General features: G+C 40.9%; 1 pseudogene; it reads right to left on the bottom strand.

Moving 5' to 3' along the window:
* Nucleotides 1-14,385: 14,385 nt before the first annotated feature.
* On the bottom strand, nucleotides 14,386-14,768 carry LOC138847558 (large ribosomal subunit protein eL30 pseudogene; annotated as a pseudogene).
* Nucleotides 14,769-16,332: the final 1,564 nt, after the last annotated feature.

The following is a 16,332-nucleotide window of genomic DNA, read 5'->3' as shown; positions in this document are numbered from 1 at the left end:
AAGAGTACCTCTTGCTGTCTTTAGAATAAAAAATATGTGGCCAAAATGGAAAGACAGCTGTGCGTCAGCCACAATTTCCTTCCCGTAATTCAATCACTCTGTCCTGATGCTTCACACTGCCACAGCACAGATACTTTTTTTTTTTATACAATGAGGGCATCTTAAATTTAAACAATAGATAATCCTTTAAAATTAAGTTTGTCTGTATTCACAAGCCTCCATTTATTTGATGGTGACAATAGGATTAAAAAAAAAAAAAAACCCTGCCTCTGAAGGCATAGAGTGGAATGATTAAGTCCATTTACAATAATTGCTTTAATCGTAATATATCGCATTGTGGTATCTAACTCTGAGTTCTCTTGGGCTGAAGTAAAGGAAAAATATATCACCATGTTCTCTATTCTACCTCTGAGTCACAGTGGAATTTGTGCCCTATAGTGCCAGCCTGTCACCCAATGCTATCCATGTGATGAATGGGTTGCGATCTGGAAGTGGCTCCTCACTCCACCCCCAAAATCTAATTGCTTCTGCTTTAAGACAGACCCATGTTCAGAAACAGAGCCATTAGCAGCAGTTAATTTCTTAGCTCCAATAAATTCTCTAGACCAGAACTTAACTGGGGAAGGTGCTCAGGGACAGGACTCCGGATAAGAGGAAAAGCATAAATAAGTGGGGGCCTGAGTAGCCCAGCAGACCAGGAAGGGACCTAGGATGGGGAGAGGGCAGTGGAGAAATTCAGAGGTCAGCTTTGTTTACTTCCTCATCACGGTCTCAGACAGTCTTGCTGCTGCCGTTCCTAAAGATTCCTATGGTTCCGGCCCACATCTCTCCAGCAAGCACCTGCAAGGGAGAGCCGTGCTATTTAAGGCAATGTGAACTCTCTTTTTGCTGCTGGCACCCCTGACTAGCTGGGCTTGCCTTGGGGTTGCCCATTTCTCTCCTTGATGGGTCTGGCTCCATCCAGCCAGGTTTTGCTTTTTTTGAGTGACTCAGATCGGAGCCATGATCCAGAGGAGGGCCCTCCAGTCACAGGTGCAGCCCTGCAAAGCCAGAAGTATGGAATTGCAATAAAGGGGACTTTGCGCTCTCCAAGACATTTGGCTGACAGTTCTTGGCTCATTATTTTACTTTTAGAAAAGCTGCACTCTTCACCTTTGTCCCTCTGTGAGCCCTGCTCCACCAGTGATTTCAATCGCAAAGTTTCTTGAAGGGCAGTGGCCAGATGTGACCAATAGCTCATCATGACTTGATATGTGATCCATGGCCTTGAACAATAGGGAGGAGATGATCACTGTTTGCAGAGGACATTTATGTAAGTGCCTGACTGTAGATTTTGGCAAGAAGCATTGCATTGAAATAAAAAAAAAGAAGAAGAAGAAAAGAAAAAGAAAAACAGGATCTTTGCTCTTGAATTGGAAACAAAATACTTGGCAGCTAAAAACACGGCAATGCAGCCCACTTTCAACAGCAGAGGGCATTGTGTGTCCCTTTGGTGTCAAGACTTTAAAGAAAGGCATTATCAGCAAGAAGCAGATGCGGATCATTATTATTAATATTTCCACAGGCTGACTGCCTTCTGAGGGGCTTAGTGTGTCCTTGAGGACTTCTGATTACCTTGTGGCGGGGCGGGGGGCGGGCAATTGGGGAACAGGGGAGTCGACACACAAGCACATACACTTCACAAAATGTTTGTACATCTGCTATCTTGCTTGAACTTCACCCCAAGTCTGTGAAGTCTACAGAGGTTATCACGCCCCGTTTCTGAAAGTGCAGCGTTCGAAAGCCGAGGCTTCCAGCTCCAATGGCCCCCCTCTTTCATCACAGCCCAGCTGCCTCAGGCCCAGCACCTTGGAGCACCATAGCAGCTGTTGCTGGGTTTGGCATCAGCTCTTCTTTAATATGCAAGGATGGAGGGGTAATTGTGAGCTTCCGAAGGAGGGATGCCAGGGCTTCCTTCTTCCCTTGCCTCCTCTGTTCTTTCTTCTTCTTCTTCTTTTTAAAGATTTATTTATTTTAAAAGCAGAGTTACAGAGAGAGAGGGAGAGACACAGAGATCTCCATCCGCTGGTCTACTCCCTAGATGGCCACAATGGCCAGGGCTGGGCCAGGCTGAAGCCAGGAGCCAGGAGCTTCCTCTGGGTCTCCCACATGTGTGGCAGGGTCTCAAGTACTTGGACCATATTCTGCTGCTTTTCCCAGGCACACAGAGATGGATCAGAAGTGAAGCAGCCGGGACTTGAACTGGCGCCCATATGGGATGCAGACATGGCAGGTGGTGGTTTTACCTGCTACGCTACAACGCCGGCCCCTGCTCTTTATTTCTTGCATTCTTGACTCTTTATTGAAGGTTTTCAATCATACATGCATTGTGTCTATGAGATGGGCCTTTAAAAGTTTAGGAAAAAAATGCATATCATAAAAACCCTATGAATAGGTTTCAAAATTGCTTTGTACCGAATTAAACTTTTCATTCCATTTTTGCCCAAACATTTGGAAGTACCCTTGTTATCTGTCTCCTCTCCAATCCCAGGTAGTTCCTATGGATCTTCCTTTAAATTTCAATTCAAAAGTGTTTCTTAAATTTTTACACCTGTTCCCATTTTTTTGGCAATTTTTTTTTTTATTTTAAAGATTTACTTATTTATTTGAAAGTCAGAGTTACACAGAGAGAGAAGGAGAGGCAGAGAGAGAGAGGAGTCTTGCATCCGCTGGTTCACTCCCCATTTGGCCACAACAGTCAAGAGCTGCACCTATCCGAAGCCAGGAGCCAGGAGACTCCTCTGGGTCTCCCCTGCAGGTGCAGGGGCCCAAAGGATTTGGGCCATCTTCCACTGCTTTCCCAGGCCACAGCAGAGAGCTGGATCAGAAGTGGAGCAGTCGGGACTCAGACCAATGACCATATGGGATGCCGGCTCTGCAGGCGGCACCTTTACCAGCTATGCCACAGCGCCGGCCCCGCCTGCTCCCATATTTAATAAACACTTCACGTGTCTTGTCATTCTTCCTTCTTTCTCTCCTGCCCCTTGCAATGTACACTGGAATGTATACACCAGGGGTCATCTGAGAGTTCATGAAAAATGTCTATTACTAAAAAAACTATGGTTTTCAAAATAGTTTTGCACCAAATTAAACTTAACTTTTATTCTACTTCCCACAAACTTATTAAAAATAAAATTAATTTTATTTGTTTAATTTATTTGGAAGGGGGAGAGAGAGAGAGAGAGAAATCTCCAGACTCTGATGCCCACCACAGCAGCCTGGACTAGGCAAAGCAGAAGCCAGGAGCCTGGAACTCAATCCAAGCCACCCATGTGGGAGACATGGATCCATGCTTTGGCCTGGCCCAGCCCTGGCTGTTGCAACCATCTGAGAGCTGAACCAGTAGAATGAAGAGCTCTTTCTCTCTCCCTTGTCTCTGGTTCTCCCTCTCTCTCTGTAACTCTGCCTTTCAAATAAATAAAATAAATCTTAAAGAAAAAAGGAATTAGTGTGCTGACTTTTCTCTGCCGTAAAAGTGATATAATATTTATAGGGTCTTTCAACCTATTCCCTCCCACCCTGCTCTGCTTCTGAAACATATACATAACCCCTTGAGAAATGCAGCTCTATTGGTATTTATCAAATTTCATTATATTGACAACTGTTTCTATGTCTGTCCCATTAAATTGTGACATCCTTGAGGACAGGGTTGTAATCTAGTTTATATTGGTATCCACAAGTGCCAGGCAGAAGGCCAGGTGTACAATTTGTTGAACAAATGAACAGTGCACGAAGAGGATACATTCTATACTACTGTATCAGTTTCCCTATGTCTTGTTCTGTTTTTAGCAAAAGCACAAATTGAAAGTGTTTAAAATTCTTGAACTCCTGACTGTGAATGGTGTCAATGAAAATGATAAAGAGTTCCTCTCTCTACTTCCCCCATTCTGTCTATTATCCCATTGAATCTGCTTAGGTTCTATATGCTTCTACTTGATTAATTATACACTTCCTTCTTTGATCTTGAATGTTTAAATTGACAGTAATTGCACGGTATTGAATGCATGACCTCTAAGAATTTAAGACTACTTTAAAAAGAGCTGGCTTCACACACTAATCTGCTGTCATACTAATCCTCAAGAGGGTTGATTCAGTAACTTAGAAGAGGCTGCCATGTCAAACTAAAGGTTCAGATTAGCTCTAGTGATCAGGCAACCACCTCCACCTGAATTTGAAAATACTTTCACAGTGTTAGCTGTTTACATTTCTATTTGGCCCATTAGACCCATGCACCACAAACCATCTGGAACCATCTGGAGTGAAGAATCAAGAATGTTCTCTTTTGCTTCTTCAATGTTCAACATTCAATATTCAAACTTTTGTAAAATATAATAAAAATAACTTACTAGACAAATTATTGTAACAAAGAAAAGTTTCCAGTTTTTGTATTAGGGTAAACAGGCAGAGAAGTGCTCTCTCAAGTTGCCGTAATATTCTTGAATGCTTACTTTCAATAGTTACACATCATAGACCATCATCATGGTCTGCATGACAGTGTGTGCTAATTCAGGCCTTTGTCAACTGTCTTTGGCTCCCCAGAGCCCGGCCTCCGGCGTGCATCACAATTATCAACCACAGGTGAATGCATGTATCCTGCTTTAAAGGAATACCAGCCTTTGTGGGAATGAGTCAAAAATGATGTGAGTAGGGGCTGGCATTGTGGTGCAGTGTGTTAAGTTGCAGATTGGGGCATCTACTTTCCATATCAAAATGCCAGTTAAGCCCTGGTTGCCCTGCTTTGCATCCAGCTTCCTGCTAGTGAGCCCAGGTAGGCAGTGGAAGATGGCTCAAGTATTTTGGCCCCTGCCACCCACGTGGGAGAACAGGATGGAGTTCCTGGCTCATGGCTTTGGCCTAGCCTAACTCTGGCTGTTGTGGCCATTTGGTGAGTGAACCAGTGGATGGAAGATCTCTCTCTGTCTCTCCAAGTGTATGTGTGTTTCTGCCTCTCTCTCTGTCACTCTACCTTTCAAATATATACATACATAAATCTTTAAAAAATGATATGAGTGAGCCAGCATTGTAATTAAAGGCACAATCTCTTGAGACAGAGTTAGGTTTAAATTCTGGTTTGGCCACGTACCGGCTATGTGACATTGAGCAAGTTATTAAACCTCTCTGTGCTTCAGTTTCTTCATCTATAAAATGGAGAAATCTTTCTCCAAGTGATATTGTGAGGATTAGATGATGTGATGCATTTACAATACTTTGCAAAGTGCCTGGCACATAGCACAAACTTGATAAGGTTGGCTAGAGTCACTATGTGACTGTCTTTTCCCCTTCAGATTGCTAAAACGGAATACTGTTAACTCAATGGTTTACAAACGACAGAACACTGTTTCTCATAGTTCTGGAGACTAGGAAGTCCAAGATCAAGGTGCCAGCAGATTTGGTGTCTGGTGAGAGCCTACTTTCTAGTTCATACATTGTACCTTCTCACTATGTACTCACATGGGGAGAGGGGCAAACTAGCTCTCCTGGGTCTCTTTTTATAAGGATACTAACGCCAATCAGGAGGACTCTGCTTTCATAGCTAATCACCTCCCAGAAGCCTTACCTCCTAATGCCATCACTTTGGAGATTACAATTTCAACATAAGAACTTTGGGGGCACAGGAACATTCAGACCATAGCAGTGACTAACAGATGGTGTTAATGACTCTTTCATTGCAGGTGAGAATGAAACCTCAAGTTTGCAGCCCTAGAGACATGTTACCGGGTAACTCCAAGTGCTTCCTTCAGTGTAGCTCTGGCTGGGCAGGACTACTAAGGCAAGATGCCCTTTTTCTTCTCTCTCTCCTATTCAATCAAGGTGATTTCTCATTGTTCCTAACATGGCTTCTGCATGCAACCAAATCAGTCTCCTAACTACTTCCCTTGCACTCAACTGGCCAATTCTTGTTTTGTGACATGTTCTCAAGACCATCTTCGACCTGGAATGCCCTCTCCTTTCTTTTCTCTCACAGTCATTACCCTTGTTCAAAATCAATCTCCAAGTGAGCCCACAGAAGCAGTGGGTCTCAAACTTTAATGTGCACCTGTCACCTGGTAAGTGGTTAAACATGCCTTTTTTTAAAGATTTATTTATTTATTTGAAGGCAGAGTTTGAGAGAGAGAGAGAGAGAGAGAGAGAGAGATCTTCCATTTGCTGCTTCACTCCCCAAATGGCTGCAACAGCCAGAACTGGGCTGATCCAAAGCCAGGAGCCAGGAGCTTCTTTGTGGGGCTGGATCAGATTTGGAGCAGCTGGGACTCAAACCAGCACCCATATAGGATACCCACGCCACAGGTGATGGCTTTATCCACTACACCACAGTGCCAGTTCCTAAACATGCCCTTTTTGATATCCACCCCAAATCCTGATTTAGTTCATTTGGGTAGGGTCCAGGAATTTGATTTTTTATAAAACCACTCTTCTCTCCACCCCTCTAACTTCTCGGGGACTCTGAGGCATTAACTTTTTGGATCACCGACTGAGAAATACTGCTCAATAAGAAAACACTCGTTAATATCACTTGAATCAATTCTTTCTCCTGATTTCCTTAAATGCTTTTAATAAAGTAACACCTTATTAACTCAGTGCCATTAAGTTGGAATTCCTGATAATTGGACAGAAGCCAGCCTGCCAAACAGAGAGGTGGGAGGCTGAAGATGAATCTCCCTTCGAGATGATGAGTAGAGCTAGTCATGCATATTTAGATAGGTGCTTAGTAATTCCTTGCTGATTTATTCATTGGCTTAAAGTTCCTTGATTAGTCCATTCAGACTTCATCTACCATTTTCTCTTACTTGGATTATTACCCTAGCCTTTGACCTGGTCTCCCCACTTCCACTCTTGCTACCTAATCATCCATTCTCCACAGAGATATCTGCATGATCTTTAATAAATAAAATTCTGGTATGTCATCTATCTGAATAAAACCTTTCAATAGGTTTCTGTTGATCTTAGGATAACCAAATGCTTTCTCAGGATCTACAAAGCTCTGCCAAGTCTGGTTCATCCTGCTCTCCCGGCCTCATCTTCTTTCACTCTCTTTGTTTCTTTCCCATGACTAGGAGACAGTTCTTCCTGCTGCAGAGTATTCTCCCATTAGTGTGGAATGTTCTCAGCATCCCCTCCCCATCCCACACACCCACCCAAACACACTGAGTCAATCCCTACTCATCTTTTGGATCTTGGCTCAAATGTTTTTTCCGCAGAGATATTTCCCTGACTTCCTTCTCTAAGTCAGCTTTCCTTGCTACATGATCACACAGAATCATGTTTCCCTTCTTCAGAATACTGTGTCAGTTTGTGATCATACAATCATTATTATTAATGTAATTATTTGTCAAAGCCCATCTCCTCTTCTAGCGTAGTGGTCAGCATATAGTAAGTGTTTGATAAATATTTAAGGGAATAGACAGGATGAGTCACTCTTTTTTTCATTCCCTGAGCAGACCACAATGATCCAAACGTCTCTGTTTTCCTCCACAACATAACACTATCCTGGCTCTGTAGGAGTGTGTGATATGAGTTCAAAATCTCCTATAGAGAAGATCCCAGTCAAACAAACAAACAAACAAACAAAAAAAGAGTTCAAAACCTGACCGTTTAATGTTTAGGCCAACTCAGGAGACAAAACAAGCATGACATTGATGTTCTCTGCTCATCGCCGTATGTACCAGGTAGTTTCTTTATTCCTAGATGCTTCCCAGGCATCATAGAGTAGTGATGGGATACTGGTTCAAACCCTTATGTTGCAGGTTAGCACTCGTAAATCTTCGCCATCACCTTATCCAGCAAGTGCCCCTCTATACTCAGCATCTATGAATTTTACTTTAAGTTCTACATCCCACTCTTTCTGCTATGCATGCAATTACAGTTCTTGAAGTGAAATTAAGGAGGAGTGGTGAGAAGAAATTGCCGGTGAAGGTGAGGAGGAATGGGTGGAGTATGTGTGGAATCTCATGTAGAGTGATGTGTTCCTCAGCACCAAGTGCCATTTAGAATTTCACACGAGCCACAGTGTGTAGAACAGCCACCAAAAACCTGGACAGCTTCAGTTCAAATCACATCTAGATCCAAGAGTTAACTCTTTATACCGAAGCTTGTGAGTCATCAGGTAAAATCTGAGACACAAAAAGATTCATGACATTTGGGCTGGGGGAAATTGAAGACCTGGATTTTTAAAAACTGTGATGGAGTGAGTAGGTTGCTTTTGATCCCAGCATAGGTAAACGCCACGTAAATCCTATGACTCCAGATGGATGGAGGCACAGTGTGCTAATGCTCCTGTCAAGTGAAAACTTTAACTCTGGAGAAACACGACAATTGAAATGATTTTCTAATGGGTCATAATTCTCCAAAAGTTCTAATATCACATACTGTCCCTGCAGTCTAGCTGACAAAAAGCATGCTTTAGGAAGACTATAAAAGTGATTGGCCCCACAATTACTTTATTTGCTCAAGTGTTCTCTATTTGAATTTTTTTTTCAGTTGTGGCCATTTTTAACTGTCCTTTCAAATGATGCAATTAGTGATACTCTTCAACATCTGAGATGTTGTTGGCAGGACCTGTGGATTTCAGCAGTCTGGGTAGCTTTCTGAAGGATTTGCAGAGCTATTTTAATATGATTTTTCAAATGAGTGTGATGTGTATGTGTGTGTGTGTGTGTGTGTGTTGTGAATTTTCCTTTTTAGTTCTAACTGGCAAATGGAATGAAAGTCAAACAAAAGTAGAATTAATTTTGAAAATATAAAATGGGAATATACTGTCGAAGTGCTATACTTTTCAGAAAATCTTAACCCATTCTCAGTTAACTCTTATATATGAGTATCTCCATTTATCTCTATAATTAGCAAGTCTATTGGGAAATTTCTTTCCTTTGTGATACTGTGGTTTTATTCAATATGTAATTTTAAGTTTCTCAATAAAACCATCTGTTATGTAAAATAATCCTGTTTGCTAAAAATGCATTTAGAAAATGTTTGAAAAGTGCCCACTAGATAAAATTATTCATTGCCTACTGTCTTTTCCCAATATCCATTGAGAATATGCATGGAGGTTTTAAAAAAATGAGGTAATCAGTGAAATCAGATGATGAACTACTACATAACCCAGTTACTTTGCCATGAATAATTGAATGATGGGTCAACATGGGCCTCAAAAGTGGTATTTATAGGGCTCAGCATTGGCCCAAGATGTAGGCTGGCATAAGATGTCAAGCCGATTATATCCTCACTCAGAGAGAATTGCAATTTGAGGCTCAAAAACCCACCCCACTGGTCAGTAGAGAGAGAAGTGGAAGCAGAGACAGAATAGCTGAACTGACCTAACAGCAGAGCAGTAAAGGATATAGTAGTAATACACTCCTTGTGAGGAGACAGCTTATTATTGTCTGATGAACAATGGTCAAGTTCATTAGAAAGCTGTGTAGTTTGTTTATTTAAAATAAACTTCGATTACCTGAGATATGCTGAGCATGTCATTATTCTTTGTAACTTGGTTGTGCCTAGCACAAGGTTCAACTTTATAAAATTTTCTGAAATCTAGCTATCAATATCGATCAAATTGAGGTTGAACAAAGATGAGATCCAAGGTGTCCTCAGTAGTGTCTAATGATATTTGTAAATTCCACTTTACTTCCTATCAGAAAAGTTTTAGACTTCAATTATTGAAAGTTTAATTCATGGTCCAGATGCTGTTATTTCTTCATATTTGCTGCTATCAACCACATCAACACTACAATGCTGAATTATATGTAGTAAAAAAACCAGTGATGAGTCTGTGTGATGACAGGTACATTTCCAGGTGGTGTGTATAAAGTATTTGGTAAAATGACACTCCTAATTTACCCAAAGGAAATTAAATTGGCAAACAAAAAAGCTGTCTGCACCTTAATGTTTATTGCAGCTCAATTCACAATAGCTAAGACCTGGAACCAACCCAAATGCCCATCAACAGTAGACTGGATAAAGAAATTATGGGACATGTACTCTATAGCAGTTAAAAACAATGAAACCCGGTCATTTGCAACAAGATGGAGGAATCTGGAAAACATCATGCTGAGTGAACTAAGTCAGTCCCAAAGGGACAAATATCATATGTTCTCCCTGATCGGCGACAACTAACTGAGCACCAAAGGGGAAACTTGTTGAAGTGAAATGGACACTATGAGAAACAGTGACTTGATCAGCTCTTGTCCTGACTGTTGATGTACAATGTAATACTCTATCCATTTTAGTTTTTTTGTTGTTGTTGTTGTTGTTCTAGTACTATTGGTTGAACTCTGTAATTAACACACAATTATTCTTAGGTGATTAAATTTTAACTGAAAAGTGATCCCTGTTAGGAATTTGGAAAACATTATGCTGGGTGAAATAAGCCAGTCCCAAAGGGACAAATATCGTATGCTCTCCCTGATCGGTCACAACTAACCAAGTGCCAAAAAGGAAACCTGTTGAAGTGAAATGAACACTGTGAGAAACGGTGACTTGATCAGCCTTTGCCCTGACTGTTGATGAACAACTTAATACGTTATCCCTCTTAGTATTTCTGTTTGTTATACTTAATACTTTTCGTTGAATACTGTAATCAATACACAGTTATTCTTAAGTGTTGAAACTTAGCTGAAAAGTGATCCCTGTTAAATATAAGAGTGGGAATAAGAGAGGGAAGAGATGTGCAATTTGGGACATGCTCAAGCTGACTTGCCCCAAACAGTAGAGTTAGAAACATACCAGGGGATTCCAATTCAACCCCATCAAGGTGGCATGTACCAATGCCATCTCACTAGTCCAAGTGAACAATTTCTGCTCACAACTGATCATAATGATAGGACTAAGAACCAAAGGGATCACATAAACAAGAATAGTGTCTGCAAATACTAGCTGATAGAATAAAAAAGGGAGAGAACGATCCAACATGAGAAGCGAGATAGACAGCAGACTCATAGAATGGCAGATGTCCTAAACAGCACTCTGGCCTCAGAATCAGCCCTTAGGGCATGCGGATCCAGCTGAAAAGCCCATGAGAGTATTTCAGGCATGGAAAGCCAAGACACTCTGGCAAAAAAAAAAAAAAAAAAAAAAAAAAAAAACCTAAATGAAATATCTCCACGAGTGAGATCCCAGTGGAAAGAACAGGTCATCACAGAAAGGAGGTACCCTTCTCTGAAGGGAGGAGAGAACTTCCACTTTGACTAGGACCTTGTCTAAATATGATCAGAGTCGGTGTGAACTCAAAAGGCTTCCATAGCCTTGGCAACTCATGACAAGAGCCTAGGGTGATTACTGATGCCATAAACAAGAGTGTCAATTTGTTAAGCCAACAACAGGAGTCACTGTGCACTTACTCCTCATGTAGGATCTCTGTCCTTAATGTGCTGTACATTGTGATTTAATGCTATAACTAGTACTCAAACAGTATTTTTCACTTTGTGTTTCTATGTGGGTGCAAACTGTTGAAATCTTTACTTAATATATGCTAAACTGATCTTCTGAATATAAAGAGAATTGAAAATGAATCTTGATGTGAATGGAAGGGGAGAGGGAGCGGGAAAGGGGAGGGTTGCGGGTGGGAGGGAAGTTATGGGAGGGGGGAAGCCATTGTAATCCATAAGCTGTACTTTGGAAATTTATATTCATTAAATAAAAGTTAAAAAAAAAATGACACTCCTAGGAATTAGTTGAAGGAAAGCTCCATGTAGTCACTCAAAACCCTTATGAGAGAAATAGCTTTTCTCAAATGTTTCTGAAGACACATTTAAATGTGTTTTCTATGTCCAGTTTCTAGTATATGCACCTCTTCTGGATGAATCTGCCTCTCTGTCCAAAGGCCTGGCATTGTGCTACTGTTTCCCTTACTTCCTAGGATAGTACCCAAGACAGAGCTTTCTAGCTATGATTAGTCCAAAATGAGGAAACTTAACCTAAATTAACCAAAGAAGTCTAATCCCAGTTGCTGATTTTTCAAAAATTAAATTCTCTGTCCCTGGCATAATTTTTGTGCACTGTAGAGTGCCTGGATTTGTAAAATTTATTGCAATTATTCTGTAGCTAATATACAGAACCAAAGTGGCTTGAAAGAAACTTTGACTCAACAGTGAACTCTGTGGTCATACCATAAAACAAGAACAATAAAACCTACCACGCCAGCATACCCCTCCACCCAAACATGAGAGTTGGAAGTCATCTCCTCCAGTCTCTTTCCTTTACATCATAGGTAAAGAATGAGATTCAAAGGGGGATAATGCTACAAGGTATTAACATCATCACCCTTTGTTTGAATGATGGCATTACTTAACTGTTCCAAAAGGACTCTCTTTGGTGTACACTTACTAGTTATCTTGTGAGAAAAGATTTCTGTTTATCAATCACCCAACACTCCCAGTTCTATGCTTTACCTCTGTGCAGAATAGAAGTATTTTTCCCATGTATCTGCCTCCACTTTTGATGGTTATATCTAAAGTTATCCCCAGAAAAGCTAACATATATCCCTAACCCAAATGGTACTTCCTGATTTGTCCTATTCAGGTCTCATCCCTCTTTTAGAAAAACAGTATGTCTTATCTGGAAAAACTTTGAGATAATCTTGTCTAAAGACTCCCTAATGCCAGTCTGCAATCCAGCTGCATCTGAATTACCCGAGGGGCTTTTGACAAATGTAGACTTTTTTGACTTTAGTTTTGCTAAGCTTTTTATTACCAAAAAATTCAAACATTTTTTAGAAAATGAGAGACTATCCCCAAGAACTCCCAGATGCTCAGCATCTAACTTCCACAATTAACCACCCACGGTCACTCTTGTTTCATTTATATCTCATCCAACTGCCTTTCTCCCTGGATTATTTTGAAGCAAATTTTATGCATAAATATTTCAAAATGCAAACATATATAATTCATAGGTATTTATTTTTCAAATACAGATTTCTGGAATTCTGATTCAGTGAGTTTTGAACTGGATGGAGGAATCTGAATCTGTAATAGGTGAAGCTGCTATGTAAATCTGCAAACAGCTGCATTTTATTTTCATTTTCATCTATAGAGAAAGAGAAGCTAAATAGAGAGGGGAAGTCACTAGCTGGAGGTTACTCTGTTGCCTTGTCACAGAAACAGGCTCCTGTTTTGAATAGAGAAATATTCTGAAGCTCAGAAAAGACACCATTTGAATGGTAAGTGCTTTGAAAATAATGGGACAGAAACCAGGAGCATGAAGCAACTTTCTGAGATGTCAACTAAGCAATGAAGCCTTCGCCGTCCACGCTGAAGTCTCATGCCTTTGAGCTCAGACTTCATTGACTGGACTACTCATTTGGAAGTTAATCACAGCCAGCCTTGTGACAGCTCATGTATTATGGAATTGATTTCACTCTTAAATTGCCTTAACTCTTCAACTAGATTTTAAGCTTATGAAGGGTAGGGACCTTGCCTGATCTGGCTTTGCACCACGCTCCTTTGTACCCCCAAATAGAACCCTTCGTGCTATCCTGTCACATGTGATATTTTTCTACAGTGCATTATTTCTTACCTACCTCACTAAAGGATTCATTTGGTACACTACTGCGTTAATGTCTAAATGTAGAGAGAAACTGAGTGTGCCTTATATTGTCCCTGAATACAAGGACATTCATGCGCTGGGATGTGAAAGGTCCTGTTGAAATGTTCTTCAGTGACTTGCCATTCTGCCTGGAATTGCCACTCTAGTTACCTCCTTAAGTGACTGGATTGAACCCCTAAGGTTCAATTAAGAATGCTAATCCAGAGGTTTCTTAGCATAAATTAGATGATTTTTTTATATCATAAAGGATCACAGAGTCTGCCTGTGCTCCAGCACGTGCCTTCCACTAGAGCTTCAGGTCAGTAGCTCAATTACGATTCTCTAGTGGAAGTCGAGAGGCTGTTAAATACCAGATTAGTGGGAATGGGTTTCCTGAAAAGAGGCACAGTACAGCACGGGGCCAAGAATGCAGGTTTTGGAGTGACATGGATCTGAATCTCAGACCTGACTCTACCATTTACTACTTGCGTGACATTGGAGTAGTTACCCAACTTCTCTGAGCCTCTTTTCCTTTTTCTGTAAAACAAGAGGTTAATGATAAAATTTAGCTTCATTTATTCATTCAACAAATTTGCAGGATCAGTGTGAAAATTAAGGGCCTTCTATGTGCTAGGCTCTTATTAGGCATTGGAAATAATACACATAACAAGGTCTCTGCACTCCTGAACTTAAAATCTGTATTTTAGGATTGTGCTGTGCCTTAAATGAAAAAATGCACAGGAAGAACTTAATTCAGAGACTGGAGGTGGGAAACATTACAGCATTACTTATCTTTATAACTATTATTATTTTAAAGTCTTTTAATTATTAGTAAAGGAAAACTTTGCATAGTTTACTTTTCACAATCTGTTGTGACACACTTCTAATGATATCAGAATCCTTTGGATCTCTGGTAGCCTGGGCATACACTCTATAGTATTTTCCCTTCCCTGTGCCCAATTCAATGTTTTTGCCACTATTGTGATGGATACCAGTGTTGCCAACCTGCATAGTTCTTTATTACAATTTTCTCAAGACTGGGTAGTTGTGGGCGAAGTTGGCTAGTTTTTTGTTTGTTTGTTTGTTTGTTTGCCATGTCTGACCATCTTCAAGGTCTGCTTGTGCCCCTGATTGGGCTTTCTACTTGGCATGCCTTGTTGGAGCCTAGAGTTGATCAACTCCAATGACTTCATCTTCCTTATGGCCACCATCTTCCTGCCTTAGGTGTATGAGAGCTTCAACCAAGAGCAGCCACAAGAGGGTCAGAGAGTGAGAAAGAAGCTTATTCTTTAAAGCAAACATCTAATACAGACCTTAAGGCCTCATATGCAACTACCCCATAACTGGATCCAGCCCTTTAACAAAATCTCCACAGGCAAGGGCCTCAAGTTTTTGGAAGGGCCTCTTGGGTTCCCTTTAGGACTTTGCAAATACTAGTGAGCAGGCAATCTTCCCAGTGTGCTCATATCTCTTTTTATGGTTATTACTATCACCCGGAAAGGAAGGTGGATGGCACCACAGAAAGATATTTTATAATTTGCCCAAGCTCATGCTGTGTATATAGTGGTAAAGAAAAACTCAGCCTTGGATCCCTCAAGCCTAGGGAAAAGCAAGAAGTAGCCCCACAAAAAGACCTTTGTTGAAGGGAGAAAAACCTATTTCAGCCAAGAAGATATTCTTACTTTAAGCTTTAAACCACAGCATACCAAAAGAAGTCCGTTACCACGCAGCAATGCCGTGTCAGGGTCGACTCAAGGCAGAATGTTTACGTCACGTGCGTTTGCAGAAGAGCTAAAGCAATATACGGTAAGTGATATGTAATTGAGGCAAAAATCCCATGTACTTAAAGGATTAAAATTCATACAATCACAAGCAGAGAGGTTGGGAGCTCTTGGAATGAGTATCAACAGGCCTAATATTGAGAAATGATCAGCGGGTGAGAATTAACATGGAATTCAATGCACATAAAATGAGGAACAGTTACAAGATGATAAGGCGGGAAATGACCACAGAAGAGAAGAATACAAGGCTTACCTCTGAAGGCAAGAATTGAAAAACTGATGTGTAATATCCAGGGAGGCAAGCTGACTTTGGGCTTCAGTAGGGAGGAATCAATAGCAGAGAGGTCCAATCTGAGAGGTGTGGAAGGGAAGCAGCACTCAGATGTCCAAGGGTCATGCCAGCACATGAGATAATGGATCTAGGACAACAACACAAACTTTAGTTCCCACCTATTAGTGTGCTTGAAGCTCCTGGTATATTTTCTGCCCTGGTCAGGAGTACCTTAATAACTGCTGGGCTGAGCCTGCAGACCCTATGCATTAGTGACTCCTGCTGAGCAGACTCCACATCAGGTAGCTTTGTTTTATTTGTAACACAACAGATGAGGAGAGATATAGCTCAAAAGCTACAGGGTCAGCTTAGCAGGTACATACAGAAACATCTTGAACACACAAAACCAGATTCACACTCAAAAATCCAGACTCAGCTATGCAGACCCGTATTCAGATGCACACTGGAGAGTCAACATCCAATCATTTTTCAAGTGACTGCTTATTCCTACCTTCCCTAGTTTATTCAAAAAACTAATACTTACACATAGCAAATATTTGTGGCTTAAAACAAAGGGCCATCAAATAAATCTAAAGATGAGTTTTGAACAGGTCTTTTGCCTATATTCTCTTTTTCTTCCTGCGACTGACTAATGCTAGATTCCAAAGGTCACTTGTCTTTCGCAATTACTCTGCAGCACTACGTCCTACCTGCAGCCTTTAA

The sequence above is a fragment of the Oryctolagus cuniculus genome, chromosome X, assembly GCF_964237555.1.
Source record: "Oryctolagus cuniculus chromosome X, mOryCun1.1, whole genome shotgun sequence".
NCBI lineage: Eukaryota > Metazoa > Chordata > Mammalia > Lagomorpha > Leporidae > Oryctolagus > Oryctolagus cuniculus.
Note: the sequence above shows the minus strand (reverse complement) of the source record. Positions and strands in the feature narration are given on the sequence as shown.